Genomic DNA, 24,851 nt, shown 5'->3' with positions numbered 1-24,851 from the left:
GTTAATTTGTTTGTTTCTAACAAATTTTATTTTGTCAAATGTTTTCTTCATTATGCCACTTGTTGGATTCTGATAAATCAAAATCCAAATATGAAATTGGATGAAAATGGTTATTCCGTGGTGAATGGATTTGTATATCGGTGAATGTAAGTAGGATAGTAATGACCATTGAATCGAATTCGAAGAATGTAAAGTGTAACTTATTAGTGTGAAATCTAAATATTCCTCTGGTATTACCTAGCCGTTAAAATATTTTCACCATTAACAGTTTGTACAAAATAATTTTTAATTACAATCTTTATGAAAACATATATACATATATATTTTCTTCAGATGTAATCATGGATTTAATGAGTTAACATAATATTAATCTCATTTGATTTACCGTTAGAACTAGAATGGATAATCTTCAAAACTTTAGAGATTACTTAATTGCCATGTCGAACGGGGATAAATGATGTAGAACATCATGTAGAATGATGATTACGCTTGAGGTACAGAATAAGGTGTTGAGGCATGGATTATTGATGATACTGGTGCTGTTGCTGATGGTACTGTTGGTACTGGTGATGTTGCTGAAGCTGGTAAATTTTGCACCATATTCTCCAAATTTAATAAATCGAGTGCGAAGCTCGTTGACTTCTTCCATTACTCCAAGATGATTGTCGGTCGGAATGAACGGATGAATAAGGTTCAGAATTGTGGATAGAATATAATCGTGTCGAGCTACTCTGGAAATGAGAGAGAAAATGGTGCCTCGAACAGATTCGCCGGTAATTACTTCAGGTTCTTCGTCAAGAGGGGAATGTGCGGGATGGAAGGGATCACCTTCTTCGCGACTCCATTGATTAAGTCGACTACGAACCCATCCTCAATTCATCCAGAATTGATGATGGTTGATTGGTTGATTGGTTGATTCATTCCGGTTACACTGCCTTCAGAGCTTAGGTGAATATCCATGTCGGAATAGCTGTCGGAATAACTCTCGGAATAGCTGTCAGAATTTAAGGGACTCGAACTGGTTGAGGGATCCACCTCGTACGATTAGATGAAGGATTTTCGATGAGAAATAGGTTATAGGATGTAGATTAGTACCCTGCAATACATAATTTACATATACATATATAATACTAAAATTCCATAAGTTACGGAGGAATCTACGGAAGCTGTCAGGCAAAGTCTACAGTAACAGATACGCTAAGATACAAATTTTGTCTATACACTATCGATGCAATAGTGGCAGTAAGATGTGTCTAAACTTAAGGATGATAAGCAAGTAATTTCCGACAAGAAATGATAAGCAAAACTTATAATATGCGGCTAAGGTCGAAGTCCAGACTCGCTAATGCATCCTAACAACTATCAGTTAGACCCACTAATGCAAGACCTGGTTCGCTAAGACCACCGCTCTGATACCACCTGTAAAGACCCGTCCTTATCCACCTGGACGAAGTCATCAACATTTGGTCCCATTGCGATGATCGACTCCAAGTAATGTCCTTAAATTGAGCAAATGCACAGCGGAAGACTTAATTCGTACCTGAGAATAAACATGCTTTAAAGTGTCAACCAAAAGGTTGGTGAGTTCATAGGTTTATCATAACAATCATTTCTATATCTTAATAGACCACAAGATTTCTTATACACAAATGATTTAATAAAAATATTCTAAGTGGTTGAGCACTTGGTAACCATACTTAACATTTAATCAACGTCGCATATTCCCTTTATTATGAAATCTCACTACACCGTACCAAGTGTAGTCACCAAAACGAAGTACTGTGCAACCGTTGAATACTGGTCGTCCAGTCTGGTTGGGGTTGTCAGGCCCGATAGATCTATCAACAGGATTCGCGTTTACAATACCACATGTAAATGGTAGTTACCAAGCTACAGGGAAGTATGCCAGTGGTACAACTCAACGTAGAATATATTTTAAGTACTTCGGATCAAAACGTGTAAGTTGGCAGGGACACGTTAACCCTGTGTGCCGTAGCACCCACCAATCCCACCCCAAAAGAGACCTGTGCCAGCAAAGTACCTCCTCCCAGGTACCACAGTGATGGCAAGGTGATTTTTACCCCAGCTAGCTAGACCCCCGAAACACTTCACAAATTTCCCCCCGGAGGGAGAAATAATTCCATGCGGGGCACCCAGACTGAGAATCAAATTTATGCCTTTCTTTAGATCAAAGCTTCCCCCACTGTGGGCCCAGGGATCAAAGGCATCAGGTACCACTGAGCTATAAGCTCGTTGTGGAAATTTCGTAAACATTTATAAAAGCAGCGCATGTATTCTCAGCCCAAAAATATATATTGCAAAAGCAATTAAAAAGGGAGCAAATGAAACTCACCATACTGTATTTTGTAGTAAAAATACATATGACGTCATTTAACAAGTGTAGGGTTGACCTCGGATTTACGAACCTATATCATTTATATATTTATTAACACACATAATGGTAATCAAATGAATTTATGTATTAATATTATCTCAATTATTGTATGTTTTATATGTATACATATATACTTTTTATATAAGTATTTATTTGATAAAATTTAAAAAAATAATAATAAAAATTTTGATAATTTTAATTATAATCATACTTATGATAAAATTGATAATGACAATAATGATAATAATTTTATTAATACTACTTAATAATATTATTACCTAATAAAAATGTTAATCGTGATAATAATAATAGTAATAATAATGATAATAATGGTAATACTTATAATAATAATGAAAATGATAATTTTTAATAAAAATACCTTTGTTAATAATAATAAATTTTTTTTAAAATGATAATTTTAATGATAATACTAATAATAATATTAATAATGATATTATTCATATCAAATGTAATAAATATATCAATAACAACACTAATTATAAAGATTTTAGTAATAATAATAATAATAATATACATAAACATTTTACCTTAAATATCAAGTGTATTTTGAAAGTCCATTAACAACTTATAAAGAAGCCCAATTGTAATCCAATCTAGATTTAGTTGGCCCAAGTGATATCATCAATTAAATAAATCGATCGATGTGTGACCAAATCATTTGATCCAGACGGCTGAAGCAGCAACAAAATCGATCTAGTTTATTGGTTGCTCAATCGATCAATCAGATATGGGAGAAGGAAGCTGCAACATCTTACTAATCAGAGGCACCGCAGCTTTAACAACTCAGGGTTCGATTCTCTGTCTCAGTCGATAACTTCAATCAGGAATCTAAGTATGTAATTCGATTTACATTTAATTTATTCGTATACTAGAGATCTTATTGGTTTAATTGAATTGTTTATGCTAATTTTTATGTTTATAATTACAATTTTTGTTTGTTCTTGTTGAAATAATAAAAAAAAATTGAATTTTATTTTAGGGATTAGTTTTGTTTTGTGGTTTAGTTCGAATGTTAACAGGGAGTAGTAGCAGGAACTTACAACAAGTAATTCGAAAGTATTAACAAGCTCTGGGTGATCGTAATAGTCACAGTGAGTTTGGGTTTGATTTTGATGGGTTTGTGTCAATTGGGTTTTGTTGTGATCGATTGATAACAAGGGACTAGCAATAGCAACAAGCAGTAGAAGTATTTGAAGGTTCGTTCATGGTGATGTTTGATTGTAGGTTGTGATGATTGAAGTAGGGTTGTGATGATGACAGGAGATGATGGTGGCTTAAATCGATGGTGTCAGATTGAAATTGTATAGAAGGTGTTGCGGGTTTAGTGGATTGTTGATGGTGGTTCTCTGTCGACATAAAAACAGAAATAGGGAAAGCAAACAGCTGAAGTAGTTGAATATGATGGCTATTGTTCTGAACAGAACAAGTCACTCAGTATCTGATGCAGTAATTTGGTGGTGTTTGATCTCGGTTAACAAGCTACAACAATGAGGATAAATTCATGATGATTGTTGGTGTTCGAATCAAGAAACAGAAACATATAATGACCACAGTAAGTCGTGGTTTGATGGTGACGAGTAGCGGTTACATGGTTGTCGAATGGTACATGTTACAGTGACCAGGCCAGCAGGTACCGGTGGTGATACTTGTACCTGTAACGACCCGTCCTTATCCCCCTGGACGAAGTCATCAACATCTGGTCCCATTGCGATGATAGACTCCAAGTAATGTCCTTAAAATGAGCAAATGCACAGCGGAAGACTTAATTCGTACCTGAGAATAAACATGCTTAAAAGTGTCAGCCAAAAGGTTGGTGAGTTCATAGGTTTATCGTAATAATATTTCAATATGTTAATAGACCACAAGATTTGATATACATAAACGTTTTAATAATAATATTCTAAGTGGTTGAGCACTTGGTAACCATACTTAACATTTAATCAACGTCGCATATTCCCTTTATTATGAAATCTCACTACATTGTACCAAGTGTAGTCTACAAAACGAAGTACTGTGCAACCGTTGAATACTGGTCGTCCAGTCCGGTTGGGGTTGTCAGGCCCGATAGATCTATCAACAGGATTCGCGTTTACAATACCACATGTAAATAGTAGTTACCAAGCTATTAGGGAAGATATGCAGGGTGGTACAACTCAACGTAGAATATATTTTAAGTACTTGTGTCTATCTCGTAAACATTTATAAAAGCAGCGCATGTATTCTCAGTCCAAAAATATATAATGCGAAAGCAATTAAAAAGGGAGCAAATGAAACTCACCTAATGTATTTTGTAGTAAAAATACATATGACTATATTGAACAATTGAACAATGCAGGGTTGACCTCGGATTCACGAACCTATATCAATTATATATATATTAAAACACATGCTCGTAGTCGAACAATTTCATATATTATAACTTTATATTATATATTTAATTTGTATATATATATATATATATATATATATATATATATATATATTTGAAAATGATTATTATTTGTATAGTTTTATATCTATATATTTTTAAAATACCTAATTGTTTATATATATGAATATTTATATAATGATTGTTAATATAATTAATTCATATGTAATGTTACTTATAAATGTATTTTTACATCAATAGTAATAAAAGTTGTGTTTAATTAATATGATAATATCAATCAATAATAACAATAATACTGATGATAATAATAATTATAGTGGTAATGATAGTAGTGATAATAATAGCAATAATGTCTTTAAAAATAATACTAATAATAATAATAACCCTAACATTAATGAAAATGATAATTTTTATAAAAATGTTATTTGTAATAATAATATTAATAATCTTAATAAATATAGTACTTTTACTAACATAATACTTTTCATAATAATTTTAGCAATAATAATGTTTATAATAATAATAATAATAATAATAATAGTAATAAAATAATATTGGTTGTCATCATAATAATACTACTAATAATATTCTAAATGGTGATACTACTAATAATATTAATAATAATTATAATGATATTAATAATACTTTATAATAAAATTTACTACTAATGATAATCATATCAACAATATTAATAATATTATTAATAATATTAATGATACTTATTTATAGTAGTGATAACAATAATTGTAATACTTATAACTATAATTATGATAATAATAATGCTAATGATAATTATAATAATATTAATTATAATAATAATAATAATAATAATAATAATAATAATAATAATAATAATAATAATAATAATAATGGAAATAAATATAAGAGATTATACCCTTTGAATAGCTTTTATAAAAAGATTGCCCAAGACGGGGCTCGAACCCGCGACCTTCCGCTAACACACAAACACGCCTAACCACTCAGCCATTACTATCTTTCTGAAATTTTACGAACCCTTTACATATTTATCTCCTATTTAACTGTTTTCCCTAATCTTCTTCTTTGTTTCAATCCTCACAGACACCTCCGATTCTTAATTTCCTTTTATTCTTAATAGTAATTACAACTTGATTCTGGAATTAAAATATCCACTCAAAACGACTAGCTAAGATTAATAAAGAGAAAAAAAATAAAAAAAAATAAGCTGCTGTATATCGCAGGTTTTCAAAAAAAACTCCAAACTCGATTTTAAAAATATAAATCGTTTTAGATGTTAGTTACAACATGAAAAAGGTTTGAAATCCTTTTTAGAAACTTTATCAATCGTTAATTTTAATAGAAACAACATAATGAACTTAAATTTCACGATTGAAAAATCTGTTGACTTTTAAAACATAAACTTTGACTCCAAAATTCTCAAACATTAAAAAGAATTGGAACCTAATAATTTGCAGAAATATTGAATGTCTGATTCCTAACACAACTGCAATTTTACTTTTTGAAATTAAATATGAATTTGAGGTTTTGATAAAATGATTATGAAACAGAGGTATACGACGGTTTCATATCTTTCTGTTTAAACTTCCCAAATTTTGCAGTGAGATAATATATATAGAATATTTGGTTGTTAGTTTCTAAATGAATTGTGATAGGAATGCAGTGTAAGTCGCTTGTTTATAAAAATATGGGTCGATATTTTCAATTAAAAAAAATATAATAGAAAGTGATAGAGATCTACAACTGAATTTGGCTGGATACATAAATGAAATTCGTTGTGTAACCTTGATTAGAGACAGGAGTACAAATTATCTATAGGTTGAAAGTAACCCTAAACTGAATTCGTACCAATTCCTAGTTTTTTTTTGTTTTTTAGATAATTAATATTAATAAATAAAGATATTAGTAAAATTAATACTAAATAATAATAATAATAGCTGTAATAATAATACTGATAATAATATAAATATTAATATTATTTATTGATAAAATAATTAATAATACTAATATTAACATTAACATTTATAATGATAAAAGAATAATAATAATAATAATATGATGTTATTCATAATAACAAAAATAATGATTTTAATAAATTTAATAATCATTAATAATAATAATAACAATCCTATTAGTTATAATAATATTAATATTATCAATGATAATAATAATAATAATATCAATAGTAGTAATGCAACAACTTATACATATTAGATTCAATATATACAAATTCATATTTATTTATCTTGGATACAAATTCATATATATACAAATTCATTATACTTATTTATCTTGGATATTATTTTTCATATTTATTTCTAATGATTCAATAATATTTTATTATTCCAGTACTTACATTTATTTATATATATTTATTTATTTACAACAATTGTTCGTGAATCGTCGGGAGTGGTCAAAGGTTAACTGAATCCATGTAAACAATTTAAACATTTTGAGACTCAGCTTTACAGACTTTTCTTATCGTGTCGGACACATATAAAGATTAAAGTTTAAATTTGATCAGAAATTTTCGGGTCATCACAGTACCTACCCGTTAAAGAAATTTCGTCCCGAAATTTGATCGAGGTCGTCATGGCTAACTATAAAAATGTTTTCATGACGAATATGAGTTGATAAATAGAGTTTTATCATCATTGTGTAATATAGATAAAACGATTCGATCACGTGAAGCGTACGAGTGAAGCTATCACAAAAGAGTGAAATGAGAAAATAATGTTTCATCATATTCTTTGACGTAGATATGGTTGATTTCCGGAGTTCAAGGGATTTGGAGAAAATCTTCGTGATAAGATTTGATTCTTTGGTAATTAAGGAAATTAAGATCCGCTTTAAATGCAATCATCTGTTTTGATTGCTTTGTCGGATATTTTACTATAAATCCACCCTCTTCGTTTCCTTACAACTCACACCTTCTATTCTTTCTCCTTTAATTCGTACTTTGAATCATTTGTCAAAATGCTCCATCCAGTTCTGGTTTTCGATATACTCCTAACCTTCATATCTGTCATTCTTCTTTTCCATCTACCACCAGAAGATTTTATTTACTTCTACTATTACCTTGGGGTTATAGTGTTTTAAATTTTCCCGTGCCTTTACGTGGCAATACGTATTGATATGCACGGTTTGTAATTTATGTGTTGTTGTCGAGCTTTATATCCTCTCTTATATTTCGGAGCTCTTTGCTTTTTTTTTATTCTCTTCTCGACTCTAGGTCAAGCGAATAATGGTCCAGAATTCGTATGGATTTTGAAATAAACATAGTTTATGTACTCGGAAAGAAATCGTAAAGGCACGATCTTGATTTGATAATTTACCAGAATATCCGAAAAGATAGAACTATCAATAAGATATGTTCTTAATATGTTTGGAGATTAGGTAGAATGTAAGAGTCGTGTAACATGACACATGATGATGGTACTGTGAATCATCACGTTCCATTAGAAACTCAACATGACTTACTGTAATATAATCATGTTGATCAAGTGTCATTATATTATACTAACTCATGCATCAGTTCCCAACACTACTTCAAAAACATTCATAATTTAGATTCAAAGATTTATAGAATATAGAAACTAAAACAGTTCCTTTTATGAGATAACACAGATAGCGTGGAGAGATAATTAATATCGGACGAGATTATTTTGAAGATATCTTCAGAAATATTGAGGATATTTTCAATGAAAGATACGATAATATCTTGGAATTTCTAATATCGAAGGATGATGATGAAGATTTACCCGTAAGGGTTTAGATTCAGAAGCAAGGTGTTCGCTAAAGATTTCATCAGATACAGAATCATCATGATTCTTTATATACAAGTTTAGTCCTTGTGATTTGTGCAGAGTCTCCTTCATGGTTTGCTCAATCTATTTTTCAGTATCAATTTTCTATTGAGTGTTTCCAACACTCCATTATTTATCATCAAACTTTTGGCCATTAAGACCATCTACAATTTTTGCTGCTTCATCAGTATTCATAGTTATCATAACTGAATCGTCGGTTATCAATCCGAGGTGTTTTCAGGAGAACTGCGTTTTGAGATGATTAAACGCTATTGGTAGTATGGTGGAATATAAAAGGTTCTCTGATAACAATAAATGAGCATGCAGATTTATCAAGATTTTGATAAGGTTTTTTTTCCGAACGAAAAGTCAAAGTTGACTTGCTGGAGCTGTGACAGAACTGGCTATCTCGAACAGGAATTGCAAAGTTATTTTCAGTAATAATAACGTCAAAGGAGCTAGCACAGATATGTGTTAATCGTTTTCTCAGGTTCTGAGTGTTTTCAGGTGCATAGCTATATGAATAGCTATATATGTACTTTAATAAGTGCGGTTGGTTCAACCTCTTGATTGAGGTGTTTTCAAGAATATTGAAAGGTTTGAACGCAGTTTGTAATCGCCAAGGTACAAATGAGGTTTAATATGGATTCAAGTGGCAAACTTGAAGAGTTGTTTAGTTTCATATGTTATAATCAATATTTTATTCATTTTTTAATTGGGGAGAAAGGATGTGTGTTTATATCTATCTATATGTTATGTATAACTTTATATATAAATATAAATATTGAAGTGAAAGTAGGGGAAAGAAAAAGAAAAAGAAAAAAAAATGTAATAATTCATCAACATTGTCGAGAAAATATCTTGAAAACAAGAACAAGTTGTTAAATAATGTGATTGAGTGGGTTTTGGTGATGTATCTCTATCATCAATATATTTAATATGGCAGATGAATGAATAATCAAAAAGCATACAGTAAGTATTTTGGCTTGGTTGAATTTTACACAATATGTGATGTATATATGTCCTATTAAAAGAATAGGTAGTGATGGGGTTGTTATTGGTTTAAGTGATAGATGGATTTATGTGATTGTTGTGGAGTTCTTGTATTAACATACAAGAAATAGACACCAAACTATATGAAACTATATGAAAGAATCCAACTTTGAATCAATTATTCGTACGGATAATCTTTTCACCTCATAAAGTAATTAATAATATACTAAGACTGATAACGTAATAAATATAAATAAACAAGATGTGTAACATAAAGATTAGATGATTGATATATTACAATGTATGTATAGATTAGGCAATAGATTAAATCACACATGGTACAGTTTATGATTCCATGGACTAATAATGTACTATTCATATTCATTTAATAATTAATAATAATATAATAATAATTATGATGTACTTTAAAATATAAACGGTTGAATTGTTAGTCGTCGTCTATAACTTACATAACTCATTTTTGGATCACCATTTATTTTAAAATAATATCGGTTTGAATTTAACTTGCTTAATATCAACCGGATCATCAATGAGTATCACAATTATTTAATATTTATTTTTAATATACTTTAATTGTATATAGATATGTTTTAAATAAAAATTATTATTTTTACATAATTAATTTCTAACAATTACATCATAAATTATATTTCAAATCATATATATATTTATTTAAATATATACATTCCTATTTACAAATAGTTGTTCATGAATCGTCGAGAACAGTTAAAGGTTAAATGAACATATGAAACAGTTCAAAAATTTTGAGACTCAACCTAACAGATTTTCTTCTTATCGTGTCAAAAATATTAAATCGTATCAAGAGTTTGGTTTAAAATTAGTCGAAATTTTCCGGGTCGTGACAATATGATATGTCAAAACATTTTCATACGTGTCTATGGTATCCCAAGATTATATAATATATTAGAATATATGTATAATACAATATAAGTTAGCTAGGATATGATTTGTATAGATTTGTTAAACATTTCCCGTAGCTAAAAAGATCAAAAAGATCCAATCTTGTTTTACCCATAACTTCTTCATTTTAAATCCGTTTTGAGTGAATCAAATTGCTATGGTTTCATATTGAACTCTAATTTAAGAATCCAAATATAAAATGTATAGGTTTATAGTCAGAAATTTAAGTTACATGTCAATTACTAAAGAGGTAGTCATTTCCGTCGAAAGAACGACATCTTGATGACCATTTTGAAAAACATACTTTCACTTTGAGTTTAACCAAGATTTTTGGATATAGTTTCATGTTCATATGAAAAATCATTTTCCCAGAAGAATAACTTTTAAATCAAAGTTTATCATAGTTTTTAATTATCCAAACCAAAACAGCCCCCGGTTTCACTACGACGGCGTATATCCGATTTTATGGTGTTCATCGTGTTTCCAGGTTTTAAATCATTAAGTTAGCATATCATATAAATATAGAACATGTGTTTAGTTGATTTTAAAAGTCAAGTTAGAAGGATTAACTTTTGTTTGCGAACAAGTTTAGAATTAACTAAACTATGTTCTAGTGATTACAAGTTTAAACCTTCGAATAAGGTAGTTTTATATATATGAATCGAATGATGTTATGAACATTATTACTACCTCAAGTTTTGTGGATAAACCTACTGTAAATGAGAAAAATAGATCTAGCTTCAAAGGATCCTTGGATGGCTTGAAAGTTCTTGAAGTAGATTCATGACACGAAAACAAATTCAAGTAAGATTTCCACTCAAAATAAGATTGTTATAGTTATAGAAATTGAACCAAAGTTTGAATATGAGTATTACCTTGTATTAGAAAGATATCTTACTGTAAATAAGAAAGATTTCTTGAGATTGGATGATCACTTTACAAGATTGGAAGTAAGCTAGCAAACTTGAAAGTATTCTTGATTTTATGAAACTAGAACTTATAGAATTTATGAAGAACACTTAGAACTTGAAGATAGAACTTGAGAGATATCAATTTGATGAAGAAAATTGAAGAATGAAAGTGTTTGGTCGTTGGTATATGGATTAGATATAAAGGATGTGTAATTTTGTTTACATGTAAATAAGTCATGAATGATTACTAATATTTTTGTAATTTTATGAGATATTTCATGCTAGTTGCCAAATGATAGTTCTCACATGTGTTAGGTGACTCACATGGGCTGCTAAGAGCTGATCATTGGAGTGTATATACCAATAGTACATACATCTAAAAGCTGTGTATTGTATGAGTACGAATACGGGTGCATACGAGTAGAATTGTTGATGAAACTGAACGAGGATGTAATTGTAAGCATTTTTGTTAAGTAGAAGTATTTTGATAAGTGTCTTGAAGTCTTTAAAAAGTGTATGAATACATATTAAAACACTACATGTATATACATTTTAACTGAGTCGTTAAGTCATCGTTAAGTCATCGTTAGTCATTACATGTAAATGTTGATTTGAAACCTTTAAGTTAATGATCATGTTAAATGTTGTTAACCCAATGTTTATTATATCTAATGAGATATTAAATTGTTACATTATCATGATATTATGATATATAATATATCTTAGTATGATATATATACAGTTAAATGTCGTTACAACGATAATCGTTACATATATGTCTCGTTTCGAAATCATTAAGTTAGTAGTCTTATTTTTACATATGTAGTTCATTGTTAATACACTTAATTATATATGTACTTATCATTTAACATAATTAACCAAATATATCAATATCTTAATATAATTCATATGTACTTAGTAAGACGTTGTTATAACGATAATCGTTATAAATATCTTTTTCGAGTTTCTTAAATTTAATAGTCTCAATTTTATGTATATAACTTATTGTTAAAATACCTAATGAGATACTTACTTATCATAAAATCATGTTAACTATATATATAACTATATATATGTCATCATATAGTTTTTACAAGTTTTAACGTTCGTGAATCACCGGTCAACTTGGGTGGTCAAATGTCTATATGAAACCTATTTCAATTAATCAAGTTTTAACAAGTTTGATTGCTTAACATGTTGGAAACATTTATTCATGTAAATATCAATCTCAATTAATATATATAAACATGGAAAAGTTCGGGTCACTACATTATCCTGGGCTTTAGGTGCCGGTACTACGATTTCGTCCACCGTTTCTATCGATTTGCGGGCCATATTTAAAGCTTCTTGATGATTAGTGGGTTTGGATGACATTACTCCATGTTTGATGCTCTTTGGAAGACCATCCATGTAAAGTTCAACCCTTAAAGACTCGGGGTTCACAAGGTTTGAGCACATCAAGGCTAATTCGGAAAATCGTTGATTATAAGCCTTGAGATTGTTTCCGACAGCTTTTAAAGTTCTTAGCTCTTGTTTGAGCTTTCGGATTTCTTCACGAGGGAAGTATTCGATGATCATCTTTTCCTTTAAATCGGCCCAAGAGAGAGCGTGGGCTTCATCGGTACCTACCGATTGTACATAGGTGTTCCACTAAGTGAGAGCGACATCGACGAAAGTGTGAGTGGAGTACTTGACCTTGTCTTGGTCCCGACAACCGCTTATGCTAAAGACGGCTCCCGTTTGCTCAAACCATCGGGTGAGCACAACCGGTCCCCCAGTTCCATCGAAGGTGTGAGGTTTGCACCCCATGAAAGCTTTATAGGAGCATCCCTCGTTTGAGTTACCTGCTCCATTGTTGTTGTTGTTGTTGTTGTTGTTGTTGTTGTTGTTGTTGTTGTTGTTGTGGTTGTTGTTATTGTTGTTGTTATTGTTGGATGAGTGACCGGCCATGGCCGCATCCACGGCGGTGGCTATCATTTGTTGTAGAGCTTGTTCGAGTGTTTCATGGCGTGGTACATGGCGAGGAGGCATTGTTCCTTCAATACACAAGAATATCGTTGATTAGTATTCTCAATAATACTAATCGTGATATGGAATGAGGATAAAGAGAAAAATTTTCCTTGACTCGCCTTAAATTCTTTATGTCATAATGTCAGAACGTTCATATGAGTCACCGTAATATAATCCCAGAAATTATATTACCCTAATTCATATGTGCATTCGACATTATTTCACGAAGTCAAGGTGGCGTGTCAATCAAATTAAACAACGTGAGATTAAGATGAAATATAAGTTAGATATGAACAGAAGAGTTCGAGTATAAATGCACAAGTAGTCAAGTAATTCTTACTTCAAGTCTATATGCGGGTTGTAGTCTAGACTCACTAATGTACCCTACGACTCGGGGTTGACACCAATGGACTCTAAATCCCTACAACCAATGCTCTGATACCATCTGTAGTGACCCGACAAAATCGTCATTGACGGCGCCGTCTACTTAGGTCCCGTTACGTGGTCATAAGTCTTTAAAATGACGTTTGACCAAAAATATGTCGCATAAGTATTTAAAATGACGTTTGACCAAAAATATGTCGCATTCATTTCAAAGGTAAAAGTGTTTCAAGTTTACAAAGGTAGTTCCACGACTAGTTACATTACAATGTTTAACGTACAAATGAAACCTATGTGACACAATTTTGAAAGTAAGCCAAAAGATGCTCCATGTATGCATATATACTCGACATCCAAGCAAGTATCAAAAATAATGTGCGGAAGCATGTATCACCTAGCGTTCAAGGACCTGAGAAAAACATATAGAAAACAGTCAACGAAAAATGTTGGTGAAATCATAGGTGTATTAGTAACGTTGTTTTTGAACCACAAGATTTAATATAGTTGATTATCCAAATCGTTTGTATTCCAAAAGTATGTTTGCGAGCACCCAATTATCAAGACTTAACTATTTTGTACCCTGTTACGTAGTGTTAGAACGTACACTATACTCGAAAATATATTTCATCCGCTAACGGTAGCGAACCGTCCGAATGAGGGCTCGTCAAGCCAAATGTGATCACATAACATAAGTTCACGTTTACGCCCTGCAAGTGTAACTAATGATAATTGAATTGAGGCTTTTTGTTCAAACTCGCTGTGGAATGTTTGTTTTCATACTTGTGTTTAAAGCATAAAAGTATGATACGTATATGTTTCTCATCCCATAGTTTAAAAGTAAAAGTTGTTGAAAAGGTGGGACTATGATCTCACCTTGGTTGCATGAATAGTAAATTGTACTTCACAAGGTAACGTGTGCAAGAACGAATGCTAGTCTTGACCTAAACAAATAGGTTTGTATCAATATCGGTAAACACGGTTGGTCAAAGTGTTCAATTAGTCCTATGGCTCATTACGACTCGATTATAAAGCATGTGAATCAAGTATGTAAGAAGATTAGAATGGTTTAAACAAGTATTGGTTACGTTTGGACAAAAGTCAACTTTGGTCAAGTCAAAGTCAGCGAAAAAGTCAACACGTTCGGGTCGGGTCTCGAACTATTTTTCTGAGGTTTTTAATCAAATATAAGCATGTTAGAACAAGTTTCATGTGAATCGTGTTGTGATTTAACAAGTACATATATCTTAAAACCATTCTAAGTTAAATTAAAGCGGAAGCAAGTAATTACCAATTTTAGACTTGTTATACTTTAACCATTTAAAGTTAAATCCCAAGTAGGATCAAGTTATGAAATATGCTTACAATTAAAAGGATGTTTAGTGATAATACCTTCTCCAAGTCAGGAGGTTAATAAGTGAAAATGAAGATGATGAACAAGTGTGTAAAACCCAAGCTTTTGTGCTCCAACACCACCCTTAATTTGGTTAGGATTTAAGACTCTTAATCACCTTAAAACCAAGCTAGAAACTCTCTCCTTTTGCACCCAAGAAAATGGAAAGCAGCTATGTCAAAAGAAGATGATGAATGGAGCCTCAAAATTATGAAACCTCAAGAGATTATATCCCAAACTAACCTCCAACACCTAGTACTTTGGTTAGGATTTAATGACACTTGATTATCACTTGAAAAACCAAACTTTGAACCCACTTTTGCTGCTGAAAAATCACGACCAGAATCAGCATGCAGGAAGCAGTTTTTGTTGCTTGGTTTTTCACTAGAATATGTGAAGTTGCATGTATTTTTAAGTCTCCAACAAGTCCTACTTCTTATGCCCATGCTCATGAGGAGTTGGGTTACTTAAAAGTAACAAAAGACTAAGCATGAGTGGACTTCTTGGAGTCCCAAAATCTGCCCACCATGGGAGTATTATAACACTATTGTAATTGTTTTATAAAACTTGTTAATACAATTACAAAACTTGTTAAATAAAACCATGCATTATTTATGTTACTTACATTTTATAAACTTTTTATAAAATATAACATAATATAATCATTTAAACCTATAAACAATTATATATAAATTATCCAAATAATTTATCTCAAGTGATAATACTTTAGAAAGCCGATTTTCTAAAATCCAAGTGTAGCGTATTTACTTAATGATCCATTCGTTAAGCTTAAATACGTTTAAGGTGTCGGTGAGTTTGTTATTGGGTATGACCCGACTTGGATCATAACATATTAGCCACATTAATTAAATATGTCTCTCGGGCATACGAAATACCTTCAATCTCCCATTTGCATGAGAAACATAAGAAATAAATGCAAGTGACGGATACCACCTAACGACCGTCCATCACCCCCAATATGTTATGACTTTGTGCCATTCAATAACATCATCCCTTTCGAGTTCCCATCTCGAACATGATTAGGTGAATCTTTTCATTATATCCTTTCATCCTAGATGTCATGTTAAATCCAAGAGATACAGAGTGATCACTCTCTTTTAGATTTAACTTTATCAGGCCTTAGACATATGACTCTCAATGAATAAGAGGGACAAATTCCATCTTGACTACATACGTCCTAAATATGTACTTTGTATTATACCTGAGCTCTTCCTTATGAACTACCATATTTCAGAATAGCGAAGGAAAGAATCAAGGCACAATACTCGGTAAATATCCGAACCCAATATGTATCTCAGGTCAGAGGATACAATGATATTCGCCTTTACTCAAGATTACATGTGATCAACCACAAAGGCTCCATTTAGTAAGTCTTGAGAGCGGGTCTTCCAATATTTGTGTCCCACGAATATCTATGAACCTTGGTTGCAACCTTGCCCCACATTCATCCCGTGAATGTATACCAATCCAAGTTCATAATAGTCTAAACCTCACACTTGTTCCCACAAATGTGATCGACTACGGAATTTAGAATAATTACTTATTCATGAATAAAATATGCAAAATAGGAACATGAATCAAGATTAGTAAATTAATACCATAATTATATTAATGAGTTTGACCAAATTTCATTCCGTTATAATACATAAAACAGATCATGACCAATCACTAGAATATCGAAGCCCTAATGCACAAACATGTCCTGCATGTTTTGCTCCATGTAAGAGCTTCGTGAGAGGATCCGCTATATTAAGATCTGTTTGAACTTTGCGAATACATATCTTTCCTTTTTCAACTTCATCCCTTATGTAGTTGAATCTCCACTCAATGTGACGGGTCTTTTGGTGAGCACGAGGTTCCTTGATTTGAGCAATCGCACCCTCGTTGTCACAAAAGATCTCAAGAGGGTCCTGAATGGAAGGGACTACTCCTAAGTCTTCGATGAATTTCTTCATCCATGCAGCTTCCTGGGTTGCCAATGAGGCTGCAATGTACTCCGACTCTGAGTGGATAACGCAACAACATCCTATTTTGAACTCTTCCAAGAGACCGCACCTCCATTTAACATGAAGACATAACTGGACTGTGATCGAGAATCATCTCGATCAGTTTGGAAACTCGCGTCCACGTAACCTTTTACAGCGAGTTCCTCCTCACCAGATCCATATATTAGAAACATATCCTTAGTCCTCCTAAGGTATTTCAATATACTTTTAACCGCAATCCAATGACTGTTTTCTGGGTTATTCTGGTATCTACTTGTCAAGCTGAGAGTGCATGACACATCTGGTCTAGTGCATATCATTGCATACATGATTGACCCAATGGTAGATTCATATGGGACTTTCTTCATTCTCTCTTGTTCATCTTTCGTGGTGGAACACTGAGATGAATTGAGAAGTGTTCCCTTTTGAATAGGTACCAAACCTTTCTTAGAGTTCTCCATCTTGAACCTTTTCAAGATCTTTTCAATGTATGCACTTTGAGTCAAACCTATCAGTTTCTTGGATCTATCCATGTAGATCCCAATCCCCAAAACGTATTGTGCTTCTCCAAGATCCTTAATGGAGAAGCATTTACTTAACCAAGTTTTAACACATTGCATTACCGGAATATCATTTCCAAATAACAATATATCATCCACATATAGTACAAGGAACATGATAGTGCTCCCACTAGCTTTCTTATATACACAAGCTTAATCACCATTTTTAATGAAGCCAAATTTCTTGGCCTCCTCATTAAAACGATGATTCCACATTCTAGATGCTTGTTTCAATCCGTAGATTGACTTCTTTAACTTGCATACCTTTCTAGGATATTTCGGATCAACAAAACCTTCAGGCTAAACCATATAGACATCTTCCTCGAGATGTCCATTTAGGAAAGCAGTCTTGACATCCATTTGCCATATTTCATAATCATAATGAGCAGCAATGGCAAGTAATATCCTAATAGACTTTAGCAATGCCACAGGCGAAAAAGTTTCATCATAGTCAACCCCTTGAGTTTGAGTGAAACCTTTTGCTACAAGTCTAGCTTTATATGTATCCAAGTTTCCATGTATGTCGGTTTTCATTTTGAAAAGCCATTTACAATCAACTACCCTTGAGCCAGTAGGTTGATCAACAAGTTCCCAAACTTGGTTGTCATACATGGATTGCATCTCGGCGTTCATGGCTTCCTGCCATTTATCTTTATCAATCCTTGATAAAGCATCTTGGTAGTTTGTTGGTTCATCCAAATCAACCACATAGCAACCATCCATGAGAAACCCATATCTCTCAGGAGGATTACTAATCCTACCAGATCTGCGAACGTCTTGTATACTTTGATCATCCATTTGATCATTCTCAACATTTTCATGTTGAGTGCTAGTGTCAACCAATTGTGTATCGTCTACTTGACCTTGAACCTCTTCAAGATCTATCTTCCTTTCACTTTTGCCTTCCATTAGGAACTTAGTTTCAAGGAATTCAGCCTTTCGAGCAACAAATACATTTTGCTCGGATGGATCATAGAAATAGTATCCCATATCATCCTTGGGATATCCTATGAAGATACACTTCGTGGATCGAGCATTCAACTTATTAGGGACGTAACGCTTAGGGTAAGCTTCACATCCCCATACCTTTAAGTATGATAGAGATGGAGGTTTTCCAAACCACATTTCATGAGGTGTTTGTTCCACTTTCTTGGTTGGGGCCATATTTAAAATACGAGCCGCGGAGCTTAGACAATAACCCCAAAATGATAGAGGCAACAAGCTTCTAGCCATCATAGATCGAACCATATCCATTAGGGTTCGATTCCTCCTTTCAGAAACTCCATTAAGTTGGGGTGTTCTAGGAGGAGTGAGTTGCGAGACAATCCTACAACTTTTAAGATGATCTTGGAAAGCATCGCTTAGGCATTCACCTCCTCTATCGGTACGAAGTACCTTGATTATCTTATTGAGTTGATTTTATACTTCATTTTGATATTCCTTGAATGCTTCAAAAGTGAAACAACCCAACCCGTATTAAAACCGGCCCATAAAAATTTTTCCTTTTAATATGCTTTAAATAATACTTTAGGTCCCGTTACACATATTCCATAACGTATTTGTTATCAAAGTAAGTTCATCGAACTTAAAACATACATTAATGATTTAAACTCCTTAATACAATGGTTCATTAATTAAATCGTAAACCGGTTATAATCATTATGACCCGACTAGTTACGTTTACACAAAACCGAGCATGGTGATTTGGGACTGCGCTACCCAAATCCTAATCGAGTCCAAAAGCAAGATCTTCTAAAGCAACCTAGCCGAGATCTCTAATTCCCAAGCTTACCCGAGCCGCCAAGCATGCGAACCTATAAAAATATCAACAACGAGAGGGTAAGCTAACGCTTAGTGAGTGAGAATATACTACATACATATATATGCATAAAATGAACACGCCCCAAAATAGCAAATACCGCATACCGGAGCATCCAAGCATAAAGGCAAGCTAGTCTAAGCATACCGTAAGATCACTAAGCAATGAGCTTAAGATACATCAACAAAATATAAGTCCGCCAACAACGATGTGAATAATGCCAATAAGCTACACCCGGAGGGTTAGCTACAACACGACAATACAACATTATATGTATACAATATATATGTATATATATGTATATATCTCTCGAATAACATAATTTGCTTACGCTTACAACACAATAACCATGGTTAACCAATCGTACAAGGGAACGATACTCGTAAGAGACCGTCGGAGTTCGTAACATCCATTAGCGTTACTTAAACACCGCGTAATCACTAATCCCCCGGGTGATGTCTTAAACACCGCGACTAATTCACCCCCATGACAATGTGGCGTCTTAAACACCGCGACGAATCCACACGCCAATCAAAATAATGAGTGGTGTCTTGAACACCGCGACAATTCCACTCCCATGACAATGTGGTGTCTTAACCACCGCGACAATACCACATGCCAATCAAACAATGAGTAGTGTCTTAAACACCGCGACACTACTACTCGTTACTTAGAATGTGGTGTCTTGAACACCGCGACAATACCACATTCATACTACACAAATACATACATTATATACGTACACGCATAATTATTCCACTCACAATATTAACCCTTCGCCATTGGGGTTATATAATCCACATCACACGCCAATGTGATAGAGTACACGCAAGGTGTGCACCTCGTCAAAGATGGTCAACCAAAACGCATAACCGTGCCAATCGGACCTACACACAAGTCCATCAATCCACCTATATGTGAAGTGAGCTCTATAACCGAGAACCACTTCACCCGACCCGCACCCATCCTACACATACATATGCATATAGGATATTAACACTCACCTTGTCGCCTTGAAGAAATGCTTCCAAGTAATCCACAACTCTTCAATGGAAAGTACCTAATCCATTATCACAAATTCAACAACACACTTAGATTGGATTTACAAACCAACCCAATTTGACACTTAGTGCAAATTCGACCCAAATGCACTTCCAAGGACAAACCGCGTCCAAACTAACCAATAATGACTAACACAAGTGATAATGGTCCTAATATGCCAATTAAACCCGAATACAAGTGTTAAACACTTATCGTTCTCAAAATCGCCCACAAACCCTAATTTTGACCCATAAAGTCAAAATCTCACCATTTACAAGTTTTGACACCAAAACATGTTTAACTCGGTTTAATACTTCAACTTAATCCATTTTAAGTTTATAAACCTTAATAAATCAACAATCGGGTCAAAATCATCACCAAACCCTAATTTTGGCTCTAGTCAAAATTAGTCAACTCCAAGAACCCTAAATGTCCCCAAAACCTCAATAATCACTAATACTAGTGATTATACACCATTTACAAGTCTTACAAGCATGAACTTGCACACCAAACTCAAAACCCGACATTAACAACAAAAAACCCGAATCTTGGTGTTAACCTTCAATTAACAACTAAATGGGTTTCACCTATGAATCATACAATCAAAAGCCCTAAACTTGAATGATGAACACGAAAATGAATTTCGGAGTTAGAGCTTACCACTAGTATCACCGTGTAGCTAAGAACGAGGAGAACACACTTGTCAACTACGCCAAGGATCAACTCCCGATCCTTCCTTTCCAAAAATCCTTTTGAAATCAAATGGGTGTTTGAGTTTTTGAGAGGAAAATGAAATGAAAAGGGAAAAGAAATTAGGAAATGAAAGGAGTGGATGAGATTTAAGATCTCAATCTGGTTCAAACGCGAAAAGACCAAAATGCCCTTATTATTCTCTTAAAATTACAAAATCCGGAATCAGTTTGCCAGCATGGTCGCGCCGCGACCCTATTCGTCGCGCCGCGACGATTGCCTCGAACTGGTGGCTTTGTTTACAAGCTTTCTGATCCTGATTCTAGTGTAATGCCGCGCCGCGACCTTCTGTGTCGCGCCGCGACCCAAGGCGTGATCTGACATAACCTTTCGCACTCAAAGCTTTAATACTAGAAAATGTCCCGAACCCTTCATACGCTTATCGTACATACCCAATTCACCTATAAATCATGTACGGGGAAAAACGGGGTGTTACAAAAAGTTTCGTCCTTATATCTTAACAAGTAGAAATATCCGAAATGACTAAAGTCATCAATGAAAGTGACGAAGCATCTTTCACCTTTCCTAGTTATGGGCTTAAAGGGTCTACATACATCCGAATGTATTAGTCCCAATAAGTCTTTAGCCCTTTCATAGGTCCCTTTGAAAGGTGCTTTAGTCATTTTGCCTTGTAAACAAGATTCACATACATCAAACAAGTCTAGTTCATTTGATTTCAAAAGTCCATTCTTTTGAAGTGTATGCATTCAATTCTTGTTTATGTGACCAAGGCGGCAATACCATAAGTAGGAATCACTCAAATCCCTTTTGAGTTTCATGGTGTTTGCATGGAACATTGAGCTATTGTATGATGTGTCATCATGAACCAATTCATAAATCCCATTCGAAGGCGAAGCCTTGAAATAGAACATATTATCTAAAGAAACATGGATATCATCATTAATGAAATTAAGATTAAAACCATATTGTTTCAAACGGGATACAGAAATAATGTTTCGTGATAAATCGGGTGCATACAAAACATTTTTCAAAATAAGCTCCAAACCACTTGGAAGCTTTAAAACATAGTCTCCTTGAGCTTTCACTTGCACCCTTGCTCCATTTCCCATGAAGAGACTTGTTGTTCCCGTATCTTGATTACTTCTTTTGAACCCCTACAAAGAATTGCAAATATGAGTTCCACATCCTGTGTCTAATACCATGTATTAGAAGAAGTAATACTAAGCTCAATGTATACCATATATACATTACCTGAGGTTTGCCCTGCATCCCTCTTTTCTTTCAACTCCTTAAGGTAGATCGAGCAGTTGCATTTCCAGTGACCCATCTCACCGCAACTAAAGCACGGATCTTCCTTGGGGTTAGCTTTACCGGCAACCTTTTGCTTCTTGTTATTGTTGGTTGGGGTAACCATCTTCCCCTTTCCCTTGCCCTTGCCTTGGTAGGCGGGTCCTTTCCTCTTAGCCACCTTTAGCTTAGAAGTGTTATTGGTTTTGGACCCGCCTTCATTGATCATAAACATGGGTGAAGCCCTTTTACCCATGCTTGATTCGGCCGTCTTAAGCATGGCATGTAATTCGCCAATGCTTTTATCCCAACCATTCATGTTATAATTTAACACGAATGTGTCAAACCTCTTTGACAATGAGTTAAGGATAAGGTCCGTGGCTAATTCATTAGACACGTTGCAATTTAGACGGTTTGCACGATCAATTAGGCTTTTCATCTTAAGGACATAAGATGAAACGGATTGGGAGTCATCCATCCGACATGCATGAAGCGCTCAGACCGTTTCAAAGTGCTCGATACGAGCTTGTTGAAGGAACATCTCCTTCAACTGTGTGACCATGTCATATGCACTATGATGCTCAAAATCCTTTTGGAGTTCAGGTATCATAGTCCCAAGCATGAGGCAAGAAACTTGCAATGAATCGGTGCAATATTTCTCCCAATAAGCCATGCCTTCCGTATCATCCTCATCCGGTTGATCGGGAATGGGGTCTTCCAACACATACCCATGTCCTCTAGTTTGAGGACAATTCTTAGATTGCAAAACCAATCCATGAAGTTCGTATGGTTGAGTTTTTCCTTTTCGAGGATTGACCTCAACGATAGGTTGTTAAAGTTTATTGGTGCGTTTGGAATGTTGTTGTTATTGGCGGCCATCTACAAAATTTAACAAAGTTGTTTAAGTATTAATTTTAATTTAACAATCAATACCCTTTAAATCCAATTAATATTTATTAAATTTTAGAATCCAACGATAAACTAAATTTCGGTTAGGTGACCTTTATCCCGTCATTTGATTTAGCTAGGTAGTCATTATATGATAATTGCAATCCTTTTGCAACTTCTAAGTTATGGGATCATGCAATCCTTTTGCATGGCATATTATCCCATCAACGCCTATTTGTTCATCATGCTTCGGTGACCCTAACTTCATGATTTCCAAATCAAGTCGTCCTACTTGTATAGACATGTAAACTTAACATACGAGTGGTTAGGTGACCTTTATCCCACAAGTGTGCGAATTTTACCTTAATCATATTAGTTTGCTCATAACGGTTAGGTGACCTTTATCCCATTATAAGTTCCTTAATACGTCTATGTGTCATACAATAGGATGGCATTAAACTTGTTAACCTAGTGTGTAAAGGGTTTTAAGTATTCTTTAATTCTAGTTTGAGAAAACTTTTATACCATACACCAACATGCATTTAGTGTATGGTTCATTTGAAATCCATTTTCATGTCTTGTAATTAAGCCAATTACTTGATATAAACCATTTTATATATATGATCCTTATCATGTTCTGAATAACCGTTTATTAATGTCCTTTTGGCCATTTTTAAATTAACCAATTAAATTATCGTTTTGCATGTCGTTAATAATGTATAATTTAACCAATTAAATTGTCATTTTAGATTGTTGTTAACTTGTAGCATACAAACATACAATCCACAATCATACAAAACAACCACACATGCAAAACAAATATGTTCACAATCAAGCCAATTTGGTGAACATTTGTTTAGCCGAAAACAAATGCCACCGGAAAAGGGTTATAACACAAAGTAGGAGATTTCAAATCTCCCACTTAATCTTGCATCTTCCTTGTCTTCATCTTGCATCTTCATTTTTACAAAAAATATATCCTAATACATTTTTCTAAAAAATGAAAATACAACCTAATCTATTTTACATACCAAATATAAAATAAATTACATAACCAAAATAATATTATTACAAACCAAATGATTGAATTAATATTACATACCAAATGAATATATAAAAATCAATCAAACATGCAACCAAACACAAGGTCAAGGCTATGATTGTGAACAACATGCAACCAAATGTGACCAAAATGGAAGAACCAAAACCCATTTTAGAACCCCTATATTTCGGCCATTAACACACACCCATCCAAACCCATGAATTTTTACAATCTACTTTCATGCATGTTGATAAATTACAAA

The sequence above is a fragment of the Rutidosis leptorrhynchoides genome, chromosome 4 (assembly GCF_046630445.1).
Source record: "Rutidosis leptorrhynchoides isolate AG116_Rl617_1_P2 chromosome 4, CSIRO_AGI_Rlap_v1, whole genome shotgun sequence".
Taxonomy (NCBI): Eukaryota; Viridiplantae; Streptophyta; class Magnoliopsida; order Asterales; family Asteraceae; genus Rutidosis; species Rutidosis leptorrhynchoides.
This window is presented reverse-complemented; position numbering follows the sequence as displayed.